At 43.7% G+C, this 14,555-nt stretch overlaps 1 protein-coding gene across 1 annotated transcript in view; it reads left to right on the plus strand.

Moving 5' to 3' along the window:
* Window positions 1-14,555, plus strand: part of LOC128933301 (prostaglandin F2 receptor negative regulator-like) — a 67,847-nt gene that overhangs the window by 3,186 nt on the left and 50,106 nt on the right.

The raw sequence follows: 14,555 nt of genomic DNA on the forward strand, positions 1-14,555 counted from the left end.
ACCTGGCGGAGGTGAAGCGCTGGCTGAGTGGGGACCCTCCTTGTGCCTGTCCCCCGGGGCCCTCACCCTGCTCGGGCTCTCCGGGCACACCGGGTGCGGGGGAGGCAGCGCTTCCCTGAGCCCTCCTGCCGGGCTCCCGGGGTTTGCTGCCTCTGCCGGGAAGTTCTCCCGCTAGGAGATAGCGTGTAATTGTGTAGGTGATGGTTTACGCTGTGTTCAGGTAATTGTGTAGCTGTCGTTAGCGTGACATGTGGCATTGTTCCTTCCTGGTGTCAGTGCCAGCCAGGCAGCGTGCAGGAATAAAGACAAGCAAGCTCTACACAAAAGGGTGGGTGGTGGGTTGTCGTGGGATTTTTCTTTCCCTTTTTTTTCCCCCCCTTATTTTCCCCCCAACATTGTACTTGTAGTGATGTTGCTAACCCTGTTACAGAAGTAGCAGTGAATGTAGAAGTAGAGAACTAGAAGGTTATTCGGGTTAGACAGCTCTGTCTGGTAGTATTTGAGTGGCTTTGTGTCGGCTCTGGGCAGCCAGAAGGACATCAGGTACAGGTGAGCATGCATGTCCCACAGGTGAGCAAGCTATCCTACGTAGTTCATGATTCACGACACTTGATTAATTGCAGGTAGTGAGTGGGAGCCTTTTCCAGATTTCAGGTGGAAGGAGTAACTAAACAGTGCCCCAGCCCGACACTGCCAACACTCTCCTTTAAACAAAACTCTATTCGCTGACTTAGTTTGTGCTTGTACTTTTGACTTTGCTGCGACTTTTATTTTTTTTCCTTAAGTCTGCCAGAGCACTTTCCTCATTGTTTAGATGTTGAATCTTTCATAGCCAGGTCTGCAGAGCTGAGAGTTGCAGTTGGAAAGTCGGTTTCCTAAACCTGGTCTTGTCCCAGTCTTTTTCCTGAGGCTGCTTGCAGGCTGTTGGGGCAGAGGGTGTTCTGTCTGCAAGATCCCACCAGACAAAAGTACCCACTGTGCTTTCTCTTACTTGCAGCTGACGTTAGTCATCTCGTTTATCTTTACAATATAGGCATGCTGCCAGCTGGGGAAACAGTCATGAGCTGGAGAGCTCACCTTCAGTATTTTTGTTTAGAAACAGAAAGGGAATAAGATTTTTCAAGAGGATGGTTTAATAGGACAAGCGGAAAATCAAGACTCTCAGATGCTCAAGGTCACGCAGCAAAAAGTAAAAACTATCACGGATGACACACAACAGGAAAGTCGTTTCCTTCTTAATTAAAGATGAAATAATCTGAAGAACTTAAAGTGTGCATGCAGAGATATGTGGCCATTGTTCATGATCTGGTTTGTCTAGATGTTCTGAGTTGTCTCTTGGGGATTTCTTTTTGGTAATTGGAATGGTGCTTTTAAAACTGAAAGTGTTTTTGTGTGCAGAAAAATCTCTGAACTGTGGTCTTATTTGTAGTGTGTGTTGTAGAGTGCCTATCTTTTGATATCATTACTTGGTCACTTCTATGAAATATTCCAAAGGTTAAGAGGCTTGGAAAGTAGTAATTTTCACACTCTGGATGGGAGAAGTACACTCCTGTGAACCATTTCTGGCAGGTCTTTAATGGAGAGATGGGTTGGAGCTTTTGCTGCAAGTATTGAGGAATTCTTGTGTAAGGGAGGTGGAGGGAAGGAGCTGAAGCATACACAAGTTTATCCCTTGTGAGTACTTAGACTTGACTATTTTCTTCAGATATTTACAAAATAATCCAGCAAAAGGATGCAAATGGCTGAAGTATTTGGCTGTGACAAATGAGAGAGGGTGGTTAAAACATTCTTTTTGATCTAGTACAGTTATAATCTGTTTGGTAAGGAGATTGTGGGATCCTGATACTGAGGCTTCATCTAGTCTCTCTTTTCTTCCTTCCTCTGGTGTGGTTAGATCCTGAGAAAGGAGGGCACTATGAGAGCGTTTTGCTCTGTCTGTTTCATGTGTGATTTCACTCTGCAGCCAATCTACCTAATCGACCTGTGAAATGCTCTGGAAACCAAACATCTCTCCTAGGACAAGACGGCCAAAAAACAAAACAAGCATCTGATTGTTACCAGGGCTCAGACAGTGAAGTAAACAATAAGCATTCCACCTCCTGGATTTTTTTCCTGGTTCTTGTTTGAGGTCCAAGGTAATAATTTCAGTGGATCTGAAAAAAAAAGGTTTTCATTTAAATGCTGTGGGGCATGAGGAGAGCATGTACTCAGTGGATCCTGGGGGAAAACCGCTGATAATGGGTTTCCCAGAGATGGCCTTTTTCTTACTCACCTTTTAGACCTGTGTGGCACTCGCTGTCTGCTATGATGAAAGTCAGTTCCAGCATGCCAGAACCCCAGGAGCTGTGTGTTTAGATGGATGGAGTTGTTTCCTGCATCTCGTGTCTGAAATTATTTTTTGTTTCTTTTCCTCAGAAGCTACAACAATTAGTCATTTGAATCGAGGTTTAATTCAAGCTCTGCAATAGAAGGCTTTTGGTAATTAGTGTAAGTTATTGTGATCATGCACTTCAAGGAAAAGCGCGCTTTAATCTTTTCCTGCGTTTGCAGCTGAAGTGGGAGCATTAGAGAAAGGGAGAGCCTCGAGGTTTAGGGCAGGGAGGCAATGAAAGGATGATTGCCTGCGGAGTGTTCGAGGTGTGTTGGAGTGGAATCTGCTGCCTGCTCACCTGCAGGTGTGCCCAGGGCTGGCCCTGGTGGCTTTTGCCTGCCTGTTCTTGGGAGGAGGCAGGCTCAGATCCTCGCTGGTGCTCAGAGAAGGCTTACAGCTACTCCTGCCTATCTCCTGTGACTTAGGACGTGGCCAAAAAGGCTTCCAAGAGGGAATTGCAGACTGCTGATGCACTAGAAGCACAAAGTGAACTGGAACTGGGTTGGTGAGGCACTGAAGGAAGGGCAGGTGGTGCTGCTGAGGAGGAAGCTCCTTCCCTGTGGCTTTGTCATGCTGATGTATTTTCTTGGTGTGTAGGCTGTGGGAACATGTGGGAATCGAGGGGTGGGCAGTGGAGTGAGTGTTTGTTCCTTTACGTCCTGTGTTCCTTAGGCTTGGCAGATGATGGCTGAGCCACCTTCTCGGTCTCTCTTGCATCTTTGTAGGTGCCTGTTTGGGGCTGCTTTTTAGGGAGTCTAGGTGCTTTTTCTGAAATTCTTTGACCTTGTTCCCCAGGTTTCTCGATGGCTGCATTTCAGCACAGCAACAGCTTGCTCTCTTTAGGTAGCCTCTGTTGTGTTTGGCTCTAATCCCCGAACTGAGGTGTAAACCTGCCTGAACAAGATTTGAAGTAAGCAGCAGGGGTCATTTAAAAATGCAGCCACATGCTTGATTAGAGGGGAATGTGCTTAAGAAATAATATATATCCATCCCTGTCTAGTTATATAAACAAACATTCAGGGACGTTTGAGATTTCAGCTTTCACATCTAATGTATTCATGGGTTGATTTGTTTCTGTGTGGTTGTTTCTTCTTGTTGTGGGTTGGGGTTTTTTTTTTCCCATTTCCATAATCCTTGTCAAACACCAACCTGCAAAACAGAAATGTATGTTTTTTTTTTTAGAAGGGAAATGGGTACATATCTGAAAAAGGTATTTTTAGAAAGTGAGCCTTTCAGTTGTCTGGTTTTAGATGCCTTTCAGTGATATATTTTATGGTGTGTGAAGTTCTGTGTTTTAGAGGGAAGGGAGAGGGGACACATTGTCTGAAAATGTGAATTCTTTCTGATTATGTATAGAAGTTGATTGAAAGTTAAGTTGGAAAGAACTTGAGGAAGACAAGAAGCTGGGTCAAAGTAGTGGTTATGTCAATGTCTATAAAACTCTCTAGTACTGTCAAAAGAAAGATATTAGATGGAGTATAGAGTCAGTCTGTATATTGGAATGCAAATAAAAATATCTGTTTAATCCTTTTTTTTTTTTACTTTTATTGGAGATGTTACCAGGCCTCTCGTATTTGTTCTGCTTTCTCAGATCTGTGATAGTAAGTGATAAAGTCTTATAGACTTTAAAGTTTTATAGAGACCTGTGAGGTGAAATTGTCTAGGCATGTTTCCATTTCTGTCCAAGAATAATAAGCAGTTTCCAGCCTGACCCCAGTTCCTAACCTGCAAAAGGTACCTCAAAACTGGATTGAACAAGGCAGGGAGAGACTGTGTCATAAGCAGGTTTGAAGTTGTTAGAATTTCCTGTTCTAAAGAAGAAATGAGCTTACAGGGAGATAGTAATGGTTCTCAAATTTACCTTTTTTTTTGTCAGTTGATTCTCTAGAAAGCCTCGAATTTTAGCTGTCTTTCAAGACTCAAATATCTACTGAGAAGAGACTTTAAAAATAATGAGAAACTTTTAATACACCTTGTGTCTTGCAAAGGCCAAAGGGGTAAAATCAGTTTCAGACCAAACTGCTTTTGGATAAATTGACAGGTACCTACTGTGCCAGAAGTCTTCAATAATGCCTTTCCAAATTATCAGCGTATATAAAATAGGATAAGAAGCAAGCTGGCTTATTCATCTACATGTAAGATGTCATAATTGTAAAGCATAATTGATATCTTCTTAATGAAGTCTGAGACAGAAAAAAAGAATGGTTTTTTTTGGTTTTGATTTTTTTCCCCATTCCTTCCAGAGTTGGAAGTAGTTTCAAAGCTGGGTTTCCAGTGAAAACTGTAATAATCTTTGGCATTCTGACCAAGTTTAAAGTGAGTTAGGTAGAACTGGTGTTGCTTAATGCCTTTGTTGAGTCTTGAAAAAGTTACAAAGCAGTGTGGTAAATGCTTGTAGATTTGGGTCCATGTGACTGCCATGGGGACTGCTTGAAACTGGCGCTGGAGTATTGCACTTGGTGCTGCTGTTCATTACCCTGGAGGAGGCAAGCTGTGGGGAAAGAGGGGCTGAAGAAGCAGCCTGGGGAGCAGTAAATGTTGTGTGCAGCAGAGGCAAAATACTGCTGCAGAAATATGAAGAATTGCTGAAGCAAGCTGAAGTATTTGACTAGTGATAATCTTCACGGCCAGATGGAATTTGCATGGATGCTCTAAAGGATCTGAACTGTTAGCTGAGCTATGGGAAGAAGAGGTAAGAAAGGCAGAGGATCTTGGACAGGATTTCCTTTAAAAAAGGATCTGAGGGTGGTTTTTAGAATTAATTGACTTGTGAACTTCAGGAATGAGAACTAATTAAAGACTGGAGCTCCCAGGCTATCTGTCACAGCTGCCAATAAGCAGGGCTGGCAGCAATGCCTGTAGTATATCTGCTTGTTACTGTTTGTTATGAGTGCCATCTCTTAAATTGTTTATTATTCTGCAGGACTTCAGGCATTCGTGCTGAAATTTTCTGGGCTGGATATCTACCACAGGTTGACTTTTTCCCCCCCCAGGAAACACTGCTCCCCTCGCTCTCTCTTTCTTTAAAATGCTCCAGTATTTCCAATAGTTACACTTGGGAAGGCAGCAGGGTGAATTCTTTTTTTCCTTTTTGATTCTTGCAGGTTCTAGCTATTTCTTCCTTGTCACTCTTGAATCAATAATAATCTCAGCTGCCAAGTTTGGAAGTTCTAGCACAGCCCTGCTGTGGTTTAGAACAAGAACTGGGAATTTGGCTGGAGTGTTAAGTCTGCATCAAGAATGTGGCTTTTGCTGTTCTTAGGAAAATGTCCAAATTTGGCCACATTATAGACTTGGAAAAGCATCAGTTTGTAAAAGCTTAATAGGGAATTAGTCTCAGGTCCCTAGAGAAAGCATTCTGTCATTGCTTGTAAGGTGTCAAAGGATTACAGCTGCAATTGGGGGTGGAGAAATGGAGCCCTCCTTTTTATTCCAGTTTCAGACTTCTGTAAATGTGTGTGAAGGCCTTTCCCCCTGTTCCCCTGCCCCCCACTTCTGTTCTTTTTTCTCTGCTTTTGCCAAATTGGCCAATGCTGGATTGATGTACCGCTCTGTGTGGATCGCTGATCAGAGCTGCTGTGAGAGTGCTGCTTGTAGCACACAAAGTGTATATATATATCATCTTTCTTACGTGTAGCTTGGAAAAAAAAAAATCAATGTAAACTTTGTGTTGCTTTTAACTTTTGTTCCCTGGCTTCAGTTCTCCTCTCAGGCTTTTTTCCCAGATATCCATCACCATTCTTTACTTCGCACTGGCTGTAAAACAACTCCTGCTGCTGTAGCTGCTCTTATTCCACTCTTTCTTTTTAACAGGCTTGATTAGTCTGGGCTTGCCTTTCTTAAAGATGTGGTTTAGCTGTGCTGCTCAGTGCTTGCTTTGTGACTGCAATTTGTGTTCTCAAGCTCTTTGAGTCACTCTCTCCTTGCCACATCAGCAGCCTCTGAGAAGAGTTTGGCGGAGCCATTGCTGGGGGTCATTGGTTAGCAAGAGTCCAGTTCCAACAACAAGCTGGCTCTGCTCAGGTTTGCCAGTGTTAAAAGGAACAATTGCCATTGTAAAGGACTTTGTTTCCGTGCGTGCTGCACGGCTGGCTCCGGGAGCAGAGCTTCAGCGCGGTGTTTGAGCCAGCCTTTGATGCGGCGCGGCTGTGGGGAATCTTTGAGCGGGCTGCAACCATTGTTCTCCTACACGCATTGGAATGATTGCTGCGAGAGAGGCATCCGCAGGGACCTCTGCCAGCTCCTTATTGATGTGTGCAGTTTCATCTATTGACACGCTACCCTTCATTATTGCACGCTGAATCCTGTGGCAGTGCAATTCGCTATTAAATCTGCCCCGCAAAAGGGAATTGGCGGAGGCTGCTTTAAAAGCAGTGTGACCCCTGCATTTGCAAAGAATAGCTTCTAAATATGAAACAGATGCTGAACTGATGGAGGATGCTTCCTAGGTTTTCAGGGTACCCAACATATTCATTTGGAGCAAAAATTCAGAATTTGCTTGGTTTGTGGATGGTAATTTAAGTCTCAATGCCCATTTTCCTCCCCAGAAATGCATGTCTAATCAGTACATGTATTTGTGCTTGAATGCAGCATGTAATACTGACCAAATAGTGAAAATAGGCACTTATTTGTTAATGGAAACTGTTAGAATAAGCAGTGAGGTGTTAGTCTTTCTGTCTGCGCTCTAATCCTCTTCCTAGAGGGTAGGAGGGGTGATGTATCTTCCTTTGCCTTTTGCCTTTGCCACAGACTGTTTTGTGCTTTCACAGCTTCACCCATAATATTTACCCAGATACATCCGCCTTCCCCCAAAAGAGATGTTATGTTCTTCAGAAGCCCAGCAATATACTGTGTGTTGGGGAGGTGATGTCTGTGGATGGTGTTTGTCTGTGTGAAGAGCCTTTATGGTGTGTGTGCTGTGTTCTTGTTCCCACCCAGTTAATACAGAGCTTTAAGTTAATGTGGGGTAAGAAGTGTATCGCATCAGCCTTGTTCCTGTTTGATCTCAGGGCTTGGTTCTAGACAAGGCATGCTGTACCTTTGGGCAAGCAGAGCTTAAGTGCTTGGAGGTGGCCTCATCAGTGAGAAAATAAAGAACATGACAGCTTGTTAGAGACAAAATCACTCAGTGTTTGGAAGTGGGAAGTAACACAAGGCTGGGTCTTCCCTGTCTTACCACCAAGCGGGGTTGAATGGTCACTAAAGCTATTGACTGAGCCCTGTCTGCTGGCAACTCTATTGATAGGCACCTGTCAATAGTTGCAAAGCTGCTCACATCCCTAGGTCTGTAGGTTTATCTATTAAAACAAAAAGTTGAGAAAATAGCATGTATACCTCCAGGGTCACTGGGCACAGAAGTATGGCTGGTGCTTGAAATTGGAAGTGGGAGAAGGAAGGGGAGGAGAGATAACTGGAGCAGGGCATGCTTTCCACAGAGAAAGGGAAATGGGGGAATAGCTTGTTTAAAATGGAAGAATTAGTTATAGGTATGTCTGCGTGAGATGGTGGTGCTGGGGCAGTTATCACCACAAAACAGCATTTGTAAAAAACTTCCAGTTTTTCAAAGCTCTGCAGTTGAATCTTGAAAATCCCTGGTTTTCTCAGCAAAGTTTTCTGCTCACCACTGGCAGGTAAATGGAATATCTAATTGTAGACTCCTGCAGAGTTTAAAACAAGGACTGAAGTGTGATGCATGTGGCTGCAGGGTATGCTGAGGCATCTGAGTTGTTGCTGGTGTCTGCCTTTAAAGTCTGAAAGGGCGGGTTGGGGGGGAGGCTGCAGTGCTGTGAATAGAGTTACTGGGTGGGGATCTCCTTCCAAAATAGCCAAAGAACAAATGAGACTTCACATGGTAGCCTTGTTCCTGCTTGGGACCAGAGGCCGCAGGGCGTGTGCCTGTTCTGGACTTTGCCTTGTGAACCTCTAAGGATCAACAGAGATAGGCCAAAGCTTCTTAGAAAGTAGCTGTTAAAGGTAGTTTTAAGTATTTTTCACTGATCCCCCTCTTGATGTGAGCTGTCAGCTTTTAGTTTGTATGTATATAGAGAGATTTTCCACCCTGTCTGATGCTGTGCAGACACTTAAACCTCTTTGTGTATCTGGGCAAGGGTAGTAACGTAACCTTCAGGTGGGTGCAGGGCAGTGCACAGGGCGCTTCTGTACTCAAACCTGTAAGGTGGGTCCTTTCCTTGCTTTAACAATTCCTACCCCAGAATGAGTCCCCTTAGCTGGACTTTGACAGAACATGTATTTGTCATCAAAGGAACGTGCTGGCTTTCTTCTGTAATTTCTTTTTTTGGTTGCACTTCTGGTATGGGTGCACTGGGGTGAGAACACGCTTTGCACATGTGGGTTTGGCCCAGGTCCAGCGTGAGTTCTGCTTTCACACGAGTGGCAGTCTGGGCTCAGCTCTAATCCTCCAGTGTCAGGGCTGCCTTGTTGCTGTGGGATCTTGACTGCAGTCCAAAGCAGAGCTTTGGTCAAGTGACTCTCACGAGTCCACAGATGTTTCTTGGAATTAAAACCCTGCAGCTGAGGTTGGCTCCTGGGTGAGCTCAGAACCCGGTTCCTGATACAAGACAGCCAGATGTGTGTTGGCTGTGGCTGACACATGCACAGGGAGGGACAGCCCTGTCTGCCCTGGTTTTCACTGTTCTGTTTGCATGGGTGAGTGAAGAACTTCGACCTTTGAAGTTATTTGAATGCTCCTTGGCACTAGTTAACACCACCACTTCCTTCTGCAGCGCCCCAGCAATTGCTGGTTTTGTATGCATTAGAAACTTGAAAGGCTCATGAAGTGACAACTGTTTTCAATACATGAAGCCAAGCACATTTTTAACTTGTGGTAATTAATGCCCTACCTGTAAGACCTCTGTATTGTCCTGGATGTATGTCACCAGATCATGATAGGAAATGGTCTGATTGTTTGTGTCTTTGCAGGATCTCTAAGTTCCTCACAGGTAATTTCATGTACCCTTCTCTTGAAATTTGATATAAAATTTCCTCTTGGTACATTTACCATGTTTCAGATAGTTCTTCAGTACTTCTTCAGAGGCAGGGATGTGTCTGGGTAAGTCAGGCTGGGTTTGGACACTCTTTTAAGATGTGCAAAGGGGAGCAAGCATGGCTTGCCTGTGTTCTTGTTCTGCTGTGGCATTTCTTGGATGAGCCTGGTTCATGCAGTAAGCATAGCTTGGAAGGTTGGTGGGAGCTTCAGGGCACCTGTGGGTCTGCTTCAGCAGCCTCTGCCACAGACTGTCTCCTCACTAGCCTGCCTGTGCTGAGGAGTTCTGCTTTTCCTTGGAAAAGATGGCATGTGTGCTTTGTGTTGGAGTAGGTGAAGGGCAGTGAGTACCTGCTGGGAAACCTGAATAGCACTTGGACAGAATTCTGCTCATCTGGTGGTATGTATTGTTGGCATTCTTAGGAGAGTGGGATCTCTCTCTTGCCCTCTTTCAGAACATCTGTTTCTGTGCATGAAATCATCCTTTGCCTGCCTTTTTCTTCCATTTGAATCCACTTCTGTCTAAATAGTCTTCTTTGCAGCATCAGAAGTGTGAATGCCAGCAAGGATTTTGTCAGGTCATCTTGGGTGTTTTGTTCTGCAGGGAAGTCACTGTGAGTAGAAGCACTGGAGTGTACACTTGTGATGGGCAGAGCTGTGAGAGGCTGTGGGATGTGAGCTGAGCTGTGTTTGAGCTCATTGAGGCAGAATGATAGGCAAGGTATAGCAGTAGAGATATTTTTTCTCTAGGATCTTGGTGCTTGTGAAACTTTACAGAAGTTTCTTATTGTATCTGGTTCAGAAAAAGGACATGTGTGCCATCTCTTCTTACTGTGACAGCTGGTGTAATGAAAGATTCCTAAAGAATATTGCCTTATATTACTGTGGTTACAGAAATACTGCCACTCTGCTACACAGTTATTCTGTGACTTGTAATTTTGATGATTTTTGCCACATGAATGCTGAGTTATGCATTGCATGGAGGCTCCTGTCACGAGTCTCAAGTGATAATAAAACTGGAGTTTAAAACCAAATGAGCTCTAAAAATGAATTAGTTGGCAGAACATTATTTGAATTTATGGTGGGGGTCATACAGAAATTCCACTGTCCATTTCTGTATTCCCCCTCCTTAGCACCATCTACCTCAGATTGTTACAGAAATGTTTTATGTTGAGATAGAAACTAATTGGAATTAGGGCCATGAAGATGGTGAAGGGACTGGTGGGGAAGCTGCGCTAGGGCAGCTGAGGGCACTTGTTCTGTTCAGTCTGGGGAAGGGGAGGCTGAGGGGAGGCCTCATTGTGGTCTCCAACACCCTCATGAGGGGAAGAGGAGGGGCAGGCACTGCTCTCTGCTCTGTGGTGACAGTGACAGGACCCAAGGGAATGGCAGGAAGATGAGTCAGGAAAGGTTTAGGTGGGATATCAGGAAAATGTTTTTCACCCAAAGGGTGGTTGGGCACTGAACAGGCTCCCCAGGGCAGTGATCACAGCACCAAGACTCACAGAGCTCAAGAAGTGTTTGGACACTGCTCTCAGGTACGTGGTGTGACTTTTGGGGTGTCCTGTGCAGGGCCAGGAGTTGGGCTTGGTGATCATCATGTGTCCCTTCCAACCTGGGATACTCTGTGATTCTGTGAATGTTTTCTTTCCTTGTCCTTTAACATTTCTGGCACTTAAGGATGAAATAGGGACAAACATTTAAGTGACTGACATCCAGGCTTAGCAGGAGCTTGTGAAGTTAGGTTGTTCAAGTCTGTTCTCTTCTCTTTTACTGACAGAAACTAGGGAGCCTCATTTTAAGCTTTTCCTGCTGGATGTTTCTTGTAACCCCAGTCCTGCCTCATGGACTTAACCTGACTGTGATAATGGCAATTGAACATTCAACTCTTGTGCATTTCCATAAAAATACATAAATCCTGAAACAATCCACAGTAGTGATGTTAAATTTGTTATTGGCTTCTAGTGTTGACATTCAAGGATGCAGCTTTTGCCTCTGCTGTTGTTTCAGGCTCTCTGCAGATAACTTAACAGCCTTGGCTTACAATACTCTGGGTAGGTTTCACTCAAAGTTTGAGCTGCCCTGTATAAATGTGTCCTTCCTGCAGAAAATATTCTGATTATTGAGTAGTGCTGCTTAACAGATGTTTGTTTCAGTGATAACCAGTTGACTGACCATGCCTGTGACTCTTCCCTAGCAGTCAGCTGTGTACATACCTTTTCTCAAAGTGGCTATCAGCTAGGAGTCAGAAGTGGTTTTGATGATTTACAGCACCATGCCCACGGGCTTTCTTCTCCCAGAGAATTTGTAATCTGAATAATGTGATGTGAGTACAGCTTTGTTAGATTTGTAAACTCACATAATGATTAGAAGGGAAGAATGCATCTGCCAGGTGGATTAATGAAGATGGTTCTTTTCATCAGTAGAGAGAGATTTTTTTCAATAGGATCTCAGAGAATTCTGGGAGAACTCACTGATTGTACTGAGCAATTGTAGGTGATGGACAGGTAGTGAATTTCTTGCATTGAATTGTTAAGAGATGAAAGTGAAGTTTGAGCAGGGTAGGCAGAAATATGAATACCTTAAAACTGCCCAGGGAAGATAATTACTCAGATATTAAACAGAATTTTTTTTTAAACACAATTCTGTTTGGTAAAGAGGATATCCTTTTACAATAAAGGCAAAGATTGCTGCTTTTCCATCTAGGGACAGACTGGACTTCTGTACTTTGAGACTTGCTGGCAATCCCTTGTCCAAGGCTTGCTTATTCTTTGTGAAAGGAATAAAGATCTTGAAATAATCTGTGTTTTGTCTGGGGAAAGGCAAAACATGATGTAGCTGTGTGCTTTGTGCCCTGCATTTTGACTACAGGTGGGCTTAGGCTATAAAACTACGAACAGTGGAGGCATTTGTAGGCTGCTCTTACATTCCATTAAGGCAGGTGATCTTCTGCTTGAATTCTTTGAAACGTCATGATTTGGCGTTGTGGATTTGAACAGGTTTAAGCTCCTGGGAAATGCTCTTCAGATTATTAATCTCTAAAAAACATGTTATTTTTTTCTGAAAAATTAAGTGGGGAGGCAGGAGGTGAGAGCAGAGTTGTACAGTTAACTAGAGCCCTGTAAATTCTGTGTATACCTTCTATTTAGGTCTTCACTAGCAGCAGGAGTGCCTTTTAGCCACTTGGTTATTTTCTTGTAACAGTAGTAATACTGGTTGCTCTCTAATAATAAACAAATTTTCTATAGGATAGTGGTGCTGTTAGCATGACTTATGACTGTCATTCCATCAAGACAGAAACCCAGTTGGTTATGTGGTGTAGTAAAATAAAAATTGAGCAGGGCATGTAAGTAGTACTTAGAAGGTTTAAAGTGTGAATTTATAAACAGTGAAGAAATTAAAAGGGAAATAAACAGATTTGTTGTATTTATTTATGACAGGCTTGTCGGGCTCATTGTTATGTATTGCTGACATTGGACATGGCTAGGTGCAGACCTGGGAGAGGAGGATACTTTATTTTTAAACTATCCATTGAGAACTCGGAGTACATGTATACCATGCTTCTTTCTGAGCATTACTGAAGGCATAACTCCTTTTCTTTTGCCCAAGGGGGCTTAGATATAGCACTGACTTTTTAAACAATGCTATCTTTTCAGATGTTATCATGAGGTATGTGAGCAAGGAGAACTTCTCGGTGCTGCACAGAATTCAGTCTCTTACTTACTTATCTTTTTATTTGGGGTTTTTTGCTTGCTTGTTTGTCGTTTTGGGATTTTTTTAGTTGGGTTTTTTTGTTTGTTTGGGGTTTTTTTCTTGCTGTTAATGCTTATGAGATCAAGTTTTCAGTTCTTTTTTTTTTTTTTACAGCCTGAGTTAAAGGCTTAGGTGCCAAATGAGCACCTGTCCAGTTTAGGTTGGTGTCACATTTCTGTTTTCTGTTTTATTACGTGTGGGTCTGTGTTTTGTGCTTGCACTCAGAGGGTTATGTCAGTTCCTGTGGTTCCAGTGCTAGGGCTGGTGAGCAGGTCTCTTTGGCTTGGCATGGCTTCCAGGATGTGTTCAGGGGTCAGGGCTGGCTCTGCTCGTTGTGCAGGAGTGTTTCATGCTTTGGTTTTCTGGGCCCATCAGAACCAGTACCTCTGGGGAATAAGGGCTCTCTGTGCAGCGGGTGCATCCTTTGTTACCCCAGGGCTCTTTGCCCCCAAGTGAAGGGGACAATTCAGAGAGACACCTGCTCATTAGAAATCCCAAAGGTACTTAAAAGCTGCTACCAAGGCTCTTCCCTCATTTTTTAAAAGCATGGACTGCTAATTCTAATGTTTGTGGCCAAATCCATCTACAGCTCTCCAGGTGAATTTTAGCACCCTTGACTTTCTAAATTGATGGTGTACTTTCCCCTTCTGTTCTTACGGTGACAGACAGCTTCAGTGTTTGCACTAGACATCATTTCAGGTGATATTAAAATTTTGTTTGCATCAACACAGGGGCTGGTGGAGACTTCTGAGGCTTAGTCAGCCCTGCACTGTTCCTTTTGCAATGTGCACTCGAGGTGTTGTCTGTGGTTGTTGTGCTACACACATGCACCAGTGTAGGACCCACAAAATGGCTGGTGTGCTGTCCATTGGGATGCAGAGGCTTTTGTTCTGCTGAACAATGTACTCTGGGACATAACTCTTCTTTCCAGTGCAGCAAATGTGAGGATGCCTGGGGTGCATGCAATCTGCTGTCTGTTTCAATGTGAGCTGATTATAAGTGTTAGTTACAGAATAATTTCAGCATATCCCAAGTTTCACCCAAATATTAACAGCTACTTATTTTGTGCGTAGGTTGTCTTGTTAAATAGTGTAACCTAGAATAGTTCTGCATGGAGACTGGAGCAGAAAAGAAACAATTAGGCGTTTTCCCTCTGGGTGTCTTTCAAAAATTGTATTCTCCTCCTCCTGCTATTTTAATGTCATGTTGGTTCTCTACCCGCCTCTCACTCTTGTTTCATGCTCAAAAGGATTCCCTCGCTTCTGATTTTGGAGTTACTCGAAAATTCTGTGTTCTTTCACTCCTTTTTTTTTGTCTCTGTTCTCAGTGCTGGGCCCAGCCTGGGCTGCACTGAGGAGCAGCAGTGATGAGAGGGCAGTGCCTCCAAGCTCCTGCTTCCTGAGGAAGCAGGGGGAAGGCTGGCACCAA

Source organism: Melozone crissalis, unplaced genomic scaffold (genome assembly GCF_028551555.1).
Source record: "Melozone crissalis strain CALT ecotype California unplaced genomic scaffold, PUWL_Pcris_2 ptg000009l_1, whole genome shotgun sequence".
Classification (NCBI taxonomy): Eukaryota; Metazoa; Chordata; class Aves; order Passeriformes; family Passerellidae; genus Melozone; species Melozone crissalis.